Raw genomic sequence first — 15016 nt, forward strand, 5'->3', positions numbered from 1 at the left:
CAATATTCATTGATTTTTGCCATTGAAAAACATGTTTTTCATATACCAGAAATGTTTGAAGCTACTGACTGAATGAAAGGAGCTGGCATCTCACTCTCTTTGAATCTTCTTTATCATGCTAGGATTAACAGGAAAAAGCAAAAAATTTCAGAATTGCACCTTGCAATGTGGAGATATAACTGTTTGTGCATTTACAATATTCATTGATTTTTGCCATTGAAAAACATGTTTTTCATATACCAGAAATGTTTGAAGCTACTGACTGAATGAAAGGAGCTGGCATCTCACTCTCTTTGAATCTTCTTTATCATGCTAGGATTAACAGGAAAAAGCAAAAAATTTCAGAATTGCACCTTGCAATGTGGAGATATTACTGTTTGTGCATTTACAATATTCATTGATTTTTGCCATTGAAAAACGTCCAGAAATGTTTGATGCTACTGACTGAATGAAAGGAGCTGGCATCTCACTCTCTTTGAATCTTCTTTATCATGCTAGGATTAGCAGGAAAAAGCAAAAAATTTCAGAATTGCACCTTGCAATGTGGAGATATTACTGTTTGTGCATTTACAATATTCATTGATTTTTGACATTGAAAAACATCATGTTATTCATATACCAGAAATGTTTGAAGCTACTGACTGAATGAAAGGAGCTGGCATCTCACTCTCTTTGATTCTTCTTTATCATGCTAGGATTAGCAGGAAAAAGCAAAAAATTTCCGAATTGCACCTTGCAATGTGGAGATATTACTGTTTGTGCATTTACAATATTCATTGATTTTTGCCATTGAAAAACATGTTTTTCATATACCAGAAATGTTTGAAGCTACTGACTGAATGAAAGGAGCTGGCATCTCACTCTCTTTGAATCTTCTTTATCATGCTAGGATTAACAGGAAAAATCAAAAAATTTCAGAATTGCACCTTGCAATGTGGAGATATTACTGTTTGTGCATTTACAATATTCTTTGATTTTTGCCATTGAAAAACATGTTTTTCATATACCAGAAATGTTTGAAGCTACTGACTGAATGAAAGGAGCTGGCATCTCACTCTCTTTGAATCTTCTTTATCATGCTAGGATTAACAGGAAAAGGCAAAAAATTTCAGAATTGCACCTTGCAATGTGGAGATATTACTGTTTGTGCATTTACAATACTCATTGATTTTTGCCATTGAAAAACGTCCAGAAATGTTTGAAGCTACTGACTGAATGAAAGGAGCTGGCATCTCACTCTCTTTGAATCTTCTTTATCATGCTAGGATTAGCAGGAAAAAGCAAAAAATTTCAGAATTGCACCTTGCAATGTGGAGATATTACTGTTTGTGCATTTACAATATTCATTGATTTTTGCCATTGAAAAACATCATGTTATTCATATACCAGAAATGTTTGACGCTACTGACTGAATGAAAGGAGCTGGCATCTCACTCTCTTTGAATCTTCTTTATCATGCTAGGATTAGCAGGAAAAAGCAAAAAATTTCAGAATTGCACCTTGCAATGTGGAGATATTACTGTTTGTGCATTTACAATATTCATTGATTTTTGCCATTGAAAAACATGTTTTTCATATACCAGAAATGTTTGAAGCTACTGACTGAATGAAAGGAGCTGGCATCTCACTCTCTTTGAATCTTCTTTATCATGCTAGGATTAGCAGGAAAAAGCAAAAAATTTCAGAATTGCACCTTGCAATGTGGAGATATTACTGTTTGTGCATTTACAATATTCATTGATTTTTGCCATTGAAAAACATGTTTTTCATATACCAGAAATGTTTGAAGCTACTGACTGAATGAAAGGAGCTGGCATCTCACTCTCTTTGAATCTTCTTTATCATGCTAGGATTAACAGGAAAAAGCAAAAAATTTCAGAATTGCACCTTGCAATGTGGAGATATTACTGTTTGTGCATTTACAATATTCATTGATTTTTGCCATTGAAAAACGTCCAGAAATGTTTGAAGCTACTGACTGAATGAAAAGAGCTGGCATCTCACTCTCTTTGAATCTTCTTTATCATGCTAGGATTAGCAGGAAAAAGCAAAAAATTTCAGAATTGCACCTTGCAATGTGGAGATATTACTGTTTGTGCATTTACAATATTCATTGAATTTTGCCATTGAAAAACATGTTTTTCATATACCAGAAATGTTTGAAGCTACTGACTGAATGAAAGGAGCTGGCATCTCACTCTCTTTGAATCTTCTTTATCATGCTAGGATTAACAGGAAAAAGCAAAAAATTTCAGAATTGCACCTTGCAATGTGAAGATATTACTGTTTGTGCATTTACAATATTCATTGATTTTTGCCATTGAAAAACGTCCAGAAATGTTTGAAGCTACTGACTGAATGAAAGGAGCTGGCATCTCACTCTCTTTGAATCTTCTTTATCATGCTAGGATTAGCAGGAAAAAGCAAAAAATTTCAGAATTGCACCTTGCAATGTGGATAAATTACTGTTTGTGCATTTACAATATTCATTGATTTTTGCCATTGAAAAACATGTTTTTCATATACCAGAAATGTTTGAAGCTACTGACTGAATGAAAGGAGCTGGCATCTCACTCTCTTTGAATCTTCTTTATCATGCTAGGATTAGCAGGAAAAAGCAAAAAATTTCAGAATTGCACCTTGCAATGTGGAAATATTACTGTTTGTGCATTTACAATATTCATTGATTTTTGCCATTGAAAAACATGTTTTTCATATACCAGAAATGTTTGAAGCTACTGACTGAATGAAAGGAGCTGGCATCTCACTCTCTTTGAATCTTCTTTATCATGCTAGGATTAGCAGGAAAAAGCAAAAAATTTCAGAATTGCACCTTGCAATGTGGAGATATTACTGTTTGTGCATTTACAATATTCATTGATTTTTGCCATTGAAAAACATGTTTTTCATATACCAGAAATGTTTGAAGCTACTGACTGAATGAAAGGAGCTGGCATCTCACTCTCTTTAAATCTTCTTTATCATGCTAGGATTAACAGGAAAAAGCAAAAAATTTCAGAATTGCACCTTGCAATGTGGAGATATTACTGTTTGTGCATTTACAATATTCATTGATTTTTGCCATTGAAAAACGTCCAGAAATGTTTGAAGCTACTGACTGAATGAAAGGAGCTGGCATCTCACTCTCTTTGAATCTTCTTTATCATGCTAGGATTAGCAGGAAAAAGCAAAAAATTTCAGAATTGCACCTTGCAATGTGGAGATATTACTGTTTGTGCATTTACAATATTCATTGATTTTTGCCATTGAAAAACATCATGTTATTCATATACCAGAAATGTTTGAAGCTACTGACTGAATGAAAGGAGCTGGCATCTCACTCTCTTTGAATCTTCTTTATCATGCTAGGATTAGCAGGAAAAAGCAAAAAATTTCAGAATTGCACCTTGCAATGTGGAGATATTACTGTTTGTGCATTTACAATATTCATTGATTTTTGCCATTGAAAAACATGTTTTTCATATACCAGAAATGTTTGAAGCTACTGACTGAATGAAAGGAGCTGGCATCTCACTCTCTTTGAATCTTCTTTATCATGCTAGGATTAGCAGGAAAAAGCAAAAAATTTCAGAATTGCACCTTGCAATGTGGAGATATTACTGTTTGTGCATTTACAATATTCATTGATTTTTGCCATTGAAAAACATGTTTTTCATATACCAGAAATGTTTGAAGCTACTGACTGAATGAAAGGAGCTGGCATCTCACTCTCTTTAAATCTTCTTTATCATGCTAGGATTAACAGGAAAAAGCAAAAAATTTCAGAATTGCACCTTGCAATGTGGAGATATTACTGTTTGTGCATTTACAATATTCATTGATTTTTGCCATTGAAAAACGTCCAGAAATGTTTGAAGCTACTGACTGAATGAAAGGAGCTGGCATCTCACTCTCTTTGAATCTTCTTTATCATGCTAGGATTAGCAGGAAAAAGCAAAAAATTTCAGAATTGCACCTTGCAATGTGGAGATATCACTGTTTGTGCATTTACAATATTCATTGATTTTTGCCATTGAAAAACATCATGTTATTCATATCCCAGAAATGTTTGAAGCTACTGACTGAATGAAAGGAGCTGGCATCTCACTCTCTTTGAATCTTCTTTATCATGCTAGGATTAGCAGGAAAAAGCAAAAAATTTCCGAATTGCACCTTACAATGTGGAGATATTACTGTTTGTGCATTTACAATATTCATTGATTTTTGCCATTGAAAAACATGTTTTTCATATACCAGAAATGTTTGAAGCTACTGACTGAATGAAAGGAGCTGGCATCTCACTCTCTTTGAATCTTCTTTATCATGCTAGGATTAGCAGGAAAAAGCAAAAAATTTCAGAATTGCACCTTGCAATGTGGAGATATTACTGTTTGTGCATTTACAATATTCATTGATTTTTGCCATTGAAAAACATGTTTTTCATATACCAGAAATGTTTGAAGCTACTGACTGAATGAAAGGAGCTGGCATCTCACTCTCTTTGAATCTTCTTTATCATGCTAGGATTAACAGGAAAAAGCAAAAAATTTCAGAATTGCACCTTGCAATGTGGAGATATTACTGTTTGTGCATTTACAATATTCATTGATTTTTGCCATTGAAAAACGTCCAGAAATGTTTGAAGCTACTGACTGAATGAAAGGAGCTGGCATCTCACTCTCTTTGAATCTTCTTTATCATGCTAGGATTAGCAGGAAAAAGCAAAAAATTTCAGAATTGCACCTTGCAATGTGGAGATATTACTGTTTGTGCATTTACAATATTCATTGATTTTTGCCATTGAAAAACATGTTTTTCATATACCAGAAATGTTTGAAGCTACTGACTGAATGAAAGGAGCTGGCATCTCACTCTCTTTGAATCTTCTTTATCATGCTAGGATTAACAGGAAAAAGCAAAAAATTTCAGAATTGCACCTTGCAATGTGGAGATATTACTGTTTGTGCATTTACAATATTCATTGATTTTTGCCATTGAAAAACATGTTTTTCATATACCAGAAATGTTTGAAGCTACTGACTGAATGAAAGGAGCTGGCATCTCACTCTCTTTGAATCTTCTTTATCATGCTAGGATTAACAGGAAAAAGCAAAAAATTTCAGAATTGCACCTTGCAATGTGGAGATATTACTGTTTGTGCATTTACAATATTCATTGATTTTTGCCATTGAAAAACGTCCAGAAATGTTTGAAGCTACTGACTGAATGAAAGGAGCTGGCATCTCACTCTCTTTGAATCTTCTTTATCATGCTAGGATTAACAGGAAAAAGCTAAAAATTAAAGAATTGCACCTTCCAATGTGGAGATATTACTGTTTGTGCATTTACAATATTCATTGATTTTTGCCATTGAAAAACATGTTTTTCATATACCAGAAATGTTTGAAGCTACTGACTGAATGAAAGGAGCTGGCATCTCACTCTCTTTGAATCTTCTTTATCATGCTAGGATTAGCAGGAAAAAGCAAAAAATTTCAGAATTGCACCTTGCAATGTGGAGATATTACTGTTTGTGCATTTACAATATTCATTGATTTTTGCCATTGAAAAACATCATGTTATTCATATACCAGAAATGTTTGAAGCTACTGACTGAATGAAAGGAGCTGGCATCTCACTCTCTTTGAATCTTCTTTATCATGCTAGGATTAGCAGGAAAAAGCAAAAAATTTCAGAATTGCACCTTGCAATGTGGAGATATTACTGTTTGTGCATTTACAATATTCATTGATTTTTGCCATTGAAAAACATGTTTTTCATATACCAGAAATGTTTGAAGCTACTGACTGAATGAAAGGAGCTGGCATCTCACTCTCTTTGAATCTTCTTTATCATGCTAGGATTAGCAGGAAAAAGCAAAAAATTTCAGAATTGCACCTTGCAATGTGGAGATATTACTGTTTGTGCATTTACAATATTCATTGATTTTTGCCATTGAAAAACATGTTTTTCATATACCAGAAATGTTTGAAGCTACTGACTGAATGAAAGGAGCTGGCATCTCACTCTCTTTAAATCTTCTTTATCATGCTAGGATTAACAGGAAAAAGCAAAAAATTTCAGAATTGCACCTTGCAATGTGGAGATATTACTGTTTGTGCATTTACAATATTCATTGATTTTTGCCATTGAAAAACGTCCAGAAATGTTTGAAGCTACTGACTGAATGAAAGGAGCTGGCATCTCACTCTCTTTGAATCTTCTTTATCATGCTAGGATTAGCAGGAAAAAGCAAAAAATTTCAGAATTGCACCTTGCAATGTGGAGATATTACTGTTTGTGCATTTACAATATTCATTGATTTTTGCCATTGAAAAACATGTTTTTCATATACCAGAAATGTTTGAAGCTACTGACTGAATGAAAGGAGCTGGCATCTCACTCTCTTTGAATCTTCTTTATCATGCTAGGATTAACAGGAAAAAGCAAAAAATTTCAGAATTGCACCTTGCAATGTGGAGATATTACTGTTTGTGCATTTACAATATTCATTGATTTTTGCCATTGAAAAACATGTTTTTCATATACCAGAAATGTTTGAAGCTACTGACTGAATGAAAGGAGCTGGCATCTCACTCTCTTTGAATCTTCTTTATCATGCTAGGATTAACAGGAAAAAGCAAAAAATTTCAGAATTGCACCTTGCAATGTGGAGATATTACTGTTTGTGCATTTACAATATTCATTGATTTTTGCCATTGAAAAACGTCCAGAAATGTTTGAAGCTACTGACTGAATGAAAGGAGCTGGCATCTCACTCTCTTTGAATCTTCTTTATCATGCTAGGATTAGCAGGAAAAAGCAAAAAATTTCAGAATTGCACCTTGCAATGTGGAGATATTACTGTTTGTGCATTTACAATATTCATTGATTTTTGCCATTGAAAAACATGTTTTTCATATACCAGAAATGTTTGAAGCTACTGACTGAATGAAAGGAGCTGGCATCTCACTCTCTTTGAATCTTCTTTATCATGCTAGGATTAACAGGAAAAAGCAAAAAATTTCAGAATTGCACCTTGCAATGTGGAGATATTACTGTTTGTGCATTTACAATATTCATTGATTTTTGCCATTGAAAAACGTCCAGAAATGTTTGAAGCTACTGACTGAATGAAAGGAGCTGGCATCTCACTCTCTTTGAATCTTCTTTATCATGCTAGGATTAACAGGAAAAAGCTAAAAATTTCAGAATTGCACCTTGCAATGTGGAGATATTACTGTTTGTGCATTTACAATATTCATTGATTTTTGCCATTGAAAAACATGTTTTTCATATACCAGAAATGTTTGAAGCTACTGACTGAATGAAAGGAGTTGGCATCTCACTCTCTTTGAATCTTCTTTATCATGCTAGGATTAGCAGGAAAAAGCAAAAAATTTCAGAATTGCACCTTGCAATGTGGAGATATTACTGTTTGTGCATTTACAATATTCATTGATTTTTGCCATTGAAAAACATCATGTTATTCATATACCAGAAATGTTTGAAGCTACTGACTGAATGAAAGGAGCTGGCATCTCACTCTCTTTGAATCTTCTTTATCATGCTAGGATTAGCAGGAAAAAGCAAAAAATTTCAGAATTGCACCTTGCAATGTGGAGATATTACTGTTTGTGCATTTACAATATTCATTGATTTTTGCCATTGAAAAACATGTTTTTCATATACCAGAAATGTTTGAAGCTACTGACTGAATGAAAGGAGCTGGCATCTCACTCTCTTTGAATCTTCTTTATCATGCTAGGATTAGCAGGAAAAAGCAAAAAATTTCAGAATTGCACCTTGCAATGTGGAGATATTACTGTTTGTGCATTTACAATATTCATTGATTTTTGCCATTGAAAAACATGTTTTTCATATACCAGAAATGTTTGAAGTTACTGACTGAATGAAAGGAGCTGGCATCTCACTCTCTTTAAATCTTCTTTATCATGCTAGGATTAACAGGAAAAAGCAAAAAATTTCAGAATTGCACCTTGCAATGTGGAGATATTACTGTTTGTGCATTTACAATATTCATTGATTTTTGCCATTGAAAAACATCATGTTATTCATATACCAGAAATGTTTGAAGCTACTGACTGAATGAAAGGAGCTGGCATCTCACTCTCTTTGAATCTTCTTTATCATGCTAGGATTAGCAGGAAAAAGCAAAAAATTTCAGAATTGCACCTTGCAATGTGGAGATATTACTGTTTGTGCATTTACAATATTCATTGATTTTTGCCATTGAAAAACATGTTTTTCATATACCAGAAATGTTTGAAGCTACTGACTGAATGAAAGGAGCTGGCATCTCACTCTCTTTGAATCTTCTTTATCATGCTAGGATTAGCAGGAAAAAGCAAAAAATTTCAGAATTGCACCTTGCAATGTGGAGATATTACTGTTTGTGCATTTACAATATTCATTGATTTTTGCCATTGAAAAACATGTTTTTCATATACCAGAAATGTTTGAAGCTACTGACTGAATGAAAGGAGCTGGCATCTCACTCTCTTTAAATCTTCTTTATCATGCTAGGATTAACAGGAAAAAGCAAAAAATTTCAGAATTGCACCTTGCAATGTGGAGATATTACTGTTTGTGCATTTACAATATTCATTGATTTTTGCCATTGAAAAACGTCCAGAAATGTTTGAAGCTACTGACTGAATGAAAGGAGCTGGCATCTCACTCTCTTTGAATCTTCTTTATCATGCTAGGATTAGCAGGAAAAAGCAAAAAATTTCAGAATTGCACCTTGCAATGTGGAGATATTACTGTTTGTGCATTTACAATATTCATTGATTTTTGCCATTGAAAAACATGTTTTTCATATACCAGAAATGTTTGAAGCTACTGACTGAATGAAAGGAGCTGGCATCTCACTCTCTTTGAATCTTCTTTATCATGCTAGGATTAACAGGAAAAAGCAAAAAATTTCAGAATTGCACCTTGCAATGTGGAGATATTACTGTTTGTGCATTTACAATATTCATTGATTTTTGCCATTGAAAAACATGTTTTTCATATACCAGAAATGTTTGAAGCTACTGACTGAATGAAAGGAGCTGGCATCTCACTCTCTTTGAATCTTCTTTATCATGCTAGGATTAACAGGAAAAAGCAAAAAATTTCAGAATTGCACCTTGCAATGTGGAGATATTACTGTTTGTGCATTTACAATATTCATTGATTTTTGCCATTGAAAAACGTCCAGAAATGTTTGAAGCTACTGACTGAATGAAAGGAGCTGGCATCTCACTCTCTTTGAATCTTCTTTATCATGCTAGGATTAGCAGGAAAAAGCAAAAAATTTCAGAATTGCACCTTGCAATGTGGAGATATTACTGTTTGTGCATTTACAATATTCATTGATTTTTGCCATTGAAAAACATGTTTTTCATATACCAGAAATGTTTGAAGCTACTGACTGAATGAAAGGAGCTGGCATCTCACTCTCTTTGAATCTTCTTTATCATGCTAGGATTAACAGGAAAAAGCAAAAAATTTCAGAATTGCACCTTGCAATGTGGAGATATTACTGTTTGTGCATTTACAATATTCATTGATTTTTGCCATTGAAAAACGTCCAGAAATGTTTGAAGCTACTGACTGAATGAAAGGAGCTGGCATCTCACTCTCTTTGAATCTTCTTTATCATGCTAGGATTAACAGGAAAAAGCTAAAAATTTCAGAATTGCACCTTGCAATGTGGAGATATTACTGTTTGTGCATTTACAATATTCATTGATTTTTGCCATTGAAAAACATGTTTTTCATATACCAGAAATGTTTGAAGCTACTGACTGAATGAAAGGAGCTGGCATCTCACTCTCTTTGAATCTTCTTTATCATGCTAGGATTAGCAGGAAAAAGCAAAAAATTTCAGAATTGCACCTTGCAATGTGGAGATATTACTGTTTGTGCATTTACAATATTCATTGATTTTTGCCATTGAAAAACATCATGTTATTCATATACCAGAAATGTTTGAAGCTACTGACTGAATGAAAGGAGCTGGCATCTCACTCTCTTTGAATCTTCTTTATCATGCTAGGATTAGCAGGAAAAAGCAAAAAATTTCAGAATTGCACCTTGCAATGTGGAGATATTACTGTTTGTGCATTTACAATATTCATTGATTTTTGCCATTGAAAAACATGTTTTTCATATACCAGAAATGTTTGAAGCTACTGACTGAATGAAAGGAGCTGGCATCTCACTCTCTTTGAATCTTCTTTATCATGCTAGGATTAACAGGAAAAAGCAAAAAATTTCAGAATTGCACCTTGCAATGTGGAGATATTACTGTTTGTGCATTTACAATATTCATTGATTTTTGCCATTGAAAAACGTCCAGAAATGTTTGAAGCTACTGACTGAATGAAAGGAGCTGGCATCTCACTCTCTTTGAATCTTCTTTATCATGCTAGGATTAGCAGGAAAAAGCAAAAAATTTCAGAATTGCACCTTGCAATGTGGAGATATTACTGTTTGTGCATTTACAATATTCATTGATTTTTGCCATTGAAAAACATGTTTTTCATATACCAGAAATGTTTGAAGCTACTGACTGAATGAAAGGAGCTGGCATCTCACTCTCTTTGAATCTTCTTTATCATGCTAGGATTAACAGGAAAAAGCAAAAAATTTCAGAATTGCACCTTGCAATGTGGAGATATTACTGTTTGTGCATTTACAATATTCATTGATTTTTGCCATTGAAAAACGTCCAGAAATGTTTGAAGCTACTGACTGAATGAAAGGAGCTGGCATCTCACTCTCTTTGAATCTTCTTTATCATGCTAGGATTAACAGGAAAAAGCTAAAAATTTCAGAATTGCACCTTGCAATGTGGAGATATTACTGTTTGTGCATTTACAATATTCATTGATTTTTGCCATTGAAAAACATGTTTTTCATATACCAGAAATGTTTGAAGCTACTGACTGAATGAAAGGAGCTGGCATCTCACTCTCTTTGAATCTTCTTTATCATGCTAGGATTAGCAGGAAAAAGCAAAAAATTTCAGAATTGCACCTTGCAATGTGGAGATATTACTGTTTGTGCATTTACAATATTCATTGATTTTTGCCATTGAAAAACATCATGTTATTCATATACCAGAAATGTTTGAAGCTACTGACTGAATGAAAGGAGCTGGCATCTCACTCTCTTTGAATCTTCTTTATCATGCTAGGATTAGCAGGAAAAAGCAAAAAATTTCAGAATTGCACCTTGCAATGTGGAGATATTACTGTTTGTGCATTTACAATATTCATTGATTTTTGCCATTGAAAAACATGTTTTTCATATACCAGAAATGTTTGAAGCTACTGACTGAATGAAAGGAGCTGGCATCTCACTCTCTTTGAATCTTCTTTATCATGCTAGGATTAACAGGAAAAAGCTAAAAATTTCAGAATTGCACCTTGCAATGTGGAGATATTACTGTTTGTGCATTTACAATATTCATTGATTTTTGCCATTGAAAAACATGTTTTTCATATACCAGAAATGTTTGAAGCTACTGACTGAATGAAAGGAGCTGGCATCTCACTCTCTTTGAATCTTCTTTATCATGCTAGGATTAGCAGGAAAAAGCAAAAAATTTCAGAATTGCACCTTGCAATGTGGAGATATTACTGTTTGTGCATTTACAATATTCATTGATTTTTGCCATTGAAAAACATCATGTTATTCATATACCAGAAATGTTTGAAGCTACTGACTGAATGAAAGGAGCTGGCATCTCACTCTCTTTGAATCTTCTTTATCATGCTAGGATTAGCAGGAAAAAGCAAAAAATTTCAGAATTGCACCTTGCAATGTGGAGATATTACTGTTTGTGCATTTACAATATTCATTGATTTTTGCCATTGAAAAACATGTTTTTCATATACCAGAAATGTTTGAAGCTACTGACTGAATGAAAGGAGCTGGCATCTCACTCTCTTTGAATCTTCTTTATCATGCTAGGATTAGCAGGAAAAAGCAAAAAATTTCAGAATTGCACCTTGCAATGTGGAGATATTACTGTTTGTGCATTTACAATATTCATTGATTTTTGCCATTGAAAAACATCATGTTATTCATATACCAGAAATGTTTGAAGCTACTGACTGAATGAAAGGAGCTGGCATCTCACTCTCTTTGAATCTTCTTTATCATGCTAGGATTAGCAGGAAAAAGCAAAAAATTTCAGAATTGCACCTTGCAATGTGGAGATATTACTGTTTGTGCATTTACAATATTCATTGATTTTTGCCATTGAAAAACATGTTTTTCATATACCAGAAATGTTTGAAGCTACTGACTGAATGAAAGGAGCTGGCATCTCACTCTCTTTGAATCTTCTTTATCATGCTAGGATTAGCAGGAAAAAGCAAAAAATTTCAGAATTGCACCTTGCAATGTGGAGATATTACTGTTTGTGCATTTACAATATTCATTGATTTTTGCCATTGAAAAACATGTTTTTCATACACCAGAAATGTTTGAAGCTACTGACTGAATGAAAGGAGCTGGCATCTCACTCTCTTTAAATCTTCTTTATCATGCTAGGATTAACAGGAAAAAGCAAAAAATTTCAGAATTGCACCTTGCAATGTGGAGATATTACTGTTTGTGCATTTACAATATTCATTGATTTTTGCCATTGAAAAACGTCCAGAAATGTTTGAAGCTACTGACTGAATGAAAGGAGCTGGCATCTCACTCTCGTTGAATCTTCTTTATCATGCTAGGATTAGCAGGAAAAAGCAAAAAATTTCAGAATTGCACCTTGCAATGTGGAGATATTACTGTTTGTGCATTTACAATATTCATTGATTTTTGCCATTGAAAAACATCATGTTATTCATATACCAGAAATGTTTGAAGCTACTGACTGAATGAAAGGAGCTGGCATCTCACTCTCTTTGAATCTTCTTTATCATGCTAGGATTAGCAGGAAAAAGCAAAAAATTTCCGAATTGCACCTTACAATGTGGAGATATTACTGTTTGTGCATTTACAATATTCATTGATTTTTGCCATTGAAAAACATGTTTTTCATATACTAGAAATGTTTGAAGCTACTGACTGAATGAAAGGAGCTGGCATCTCACTCTCTTTGAATCTTCTTTATCATGCTAGGATTAACAGGAAAAAGCAAAAAATTTCAGAATTGCACCTTGCAATGTGGAGATATTACTGTTTGTGCATTTACAATATTCATTGATTTTTGCCATTGAAAAACGTCCAGAAATGTTTGAAGCTACTGACTGAATGAAAGGAGCTGGCATCTCACTCTCTTTGAATCTTCTTTATCATGCTAGGATTAGCAGGAAAAAGCAAAAAATTTCAGAATTGCACCTTGCAATGTGGAGATATTACTGTTTGTGCATTTACAATATTCATTGATTTTTGCCATTGAAAAACATGTTTTTCATATACCAGAAATGTTTGAAGCTACTGACTGAATGAAAGGAGCTGGCATCTCACTCTCTTTGAATCTTCTTTATCATGCTAGGATTAACAGGAAAAAGCAAAAAATTTCAGAATTGCACCTTGCAATGTGGAGATATTACTGTTTGTGCATTTAAAATATTCATTGATTTTTGCCATTGAAAAACATGTTTTTCATATACCAGAAATGTTTGAAGCTACTGACTGAATGAAAGGAGCTGGCATCTCACTCTCTTTGAATCTTCTTTATCATGCTAGGATTAACAGGAAAAAGCAAAAAATTTCAGAATTGCACCTTGCAATGTGGAGATATTACTGTTTGTGCATTTACAATATTCATTGATTTTTGCCATTGAAAAACGTCCAGAAATGTTTGAAGCTACTGACTGAATGAAAGGAGCTGGCATCTCACTCTCTTTGAATCTTCTTTATCATGCTAGGATTAGCAGGAAAAAGCAAAAAATTTCAGAATTGCACCTTGCAATGTGGAGATATTACTGTTTGTGCATTTACAATATTCATTGATTTTTGCCATTGAAAAACATGTTTTTCATATACCAGAAATGTTTGAAGCTACTGACTGAATGAAAGGAGCTGGCATCTCACTCTCTTTGAATCTTCTTTATCATGCTAGGATTAACAGGAAAAAGCAAAAAATTTCAGAATTGCACCTTGCAATGTGGAGATATTACTGTTTGTGCATTTACAATATTCATTGATTTTTGCCATTGAAAAACGTCCAGAAATGTTTGAAGCTACTGACTGAATGAAAGGAGCTGGCATCTCACTCTCTTTGAATCTTCTTTATCATGCTAGGATTAACAGGAAAAAGCTAAAAATTTCAGAATTGCACCTTGCAATGTGGAGATATTACTGTTTGTGCATTTACAATATTCATTGATTTTTGCCATTGAAAAACATGTTTTTCATATACCAGAAATGTTTGAAGCTACTGACTGAATGAAAGGAGCTGGCATCTCACTCTCTTTGAATCTTCTTTATCATGCTAGGATTAGCAGGAAAAAGCAAAAAATTTCAGAATTGCACCTTGCAATGTGGAGATATTACTGTTTGTGCATTTACAATATTCATTGATTTTTGCCATTGAAAAACATGTTTTTCATATACCAGAAATGTTTGAAGCTACTGACTGAATGAAAGGAGCTGGCATCTCACTCTCTTTGAATCTTCTTTATCATGCTAGGATTAACAGGAAAAAGCAAAAAATTTCAGAATTGCACCTTGCAATGTGGAGATATTACTGTTTGTGCATTTACAATATTCATTGATTTTTGCCATTGAAAAACGTCCAGAAATGTTTGAAGCTACTGACTGAATGAAAGGAGCTGGCATCTCACTCTCTTTGAATCTTCTTTATCATGCTAGGATTAACAGGAAAAAGCAAAAAATTTCAGAATTGCACCTTGCAATGTGGAGATATTACTGTTTGTGCATTTACAATATTCATTGATTTTTGCCATTGAAAAACATGTTTTTCATATACCAGAAATGTTTGAAGCTACTGACTGAATGAAAGGAGCTGGCATCTCACTCTCTT

The sequence above is a fragment of the Phyllobates terribilis genome, unplaced genomic scaffold (assembly GCF_046119375.1).
Source record: "Phyllobates terribilis strain yellow unplaced genomic scaffold, ASM4611937v1 Scaffold_13__5_contigs__length_258822181, whole genome shotgun sequence".
NCBI lineage: Eukaryota > Metazoa > Chordata > Amphibia > Anura > Dendrobatidae > Phyllobates > Phyllobates terribilis.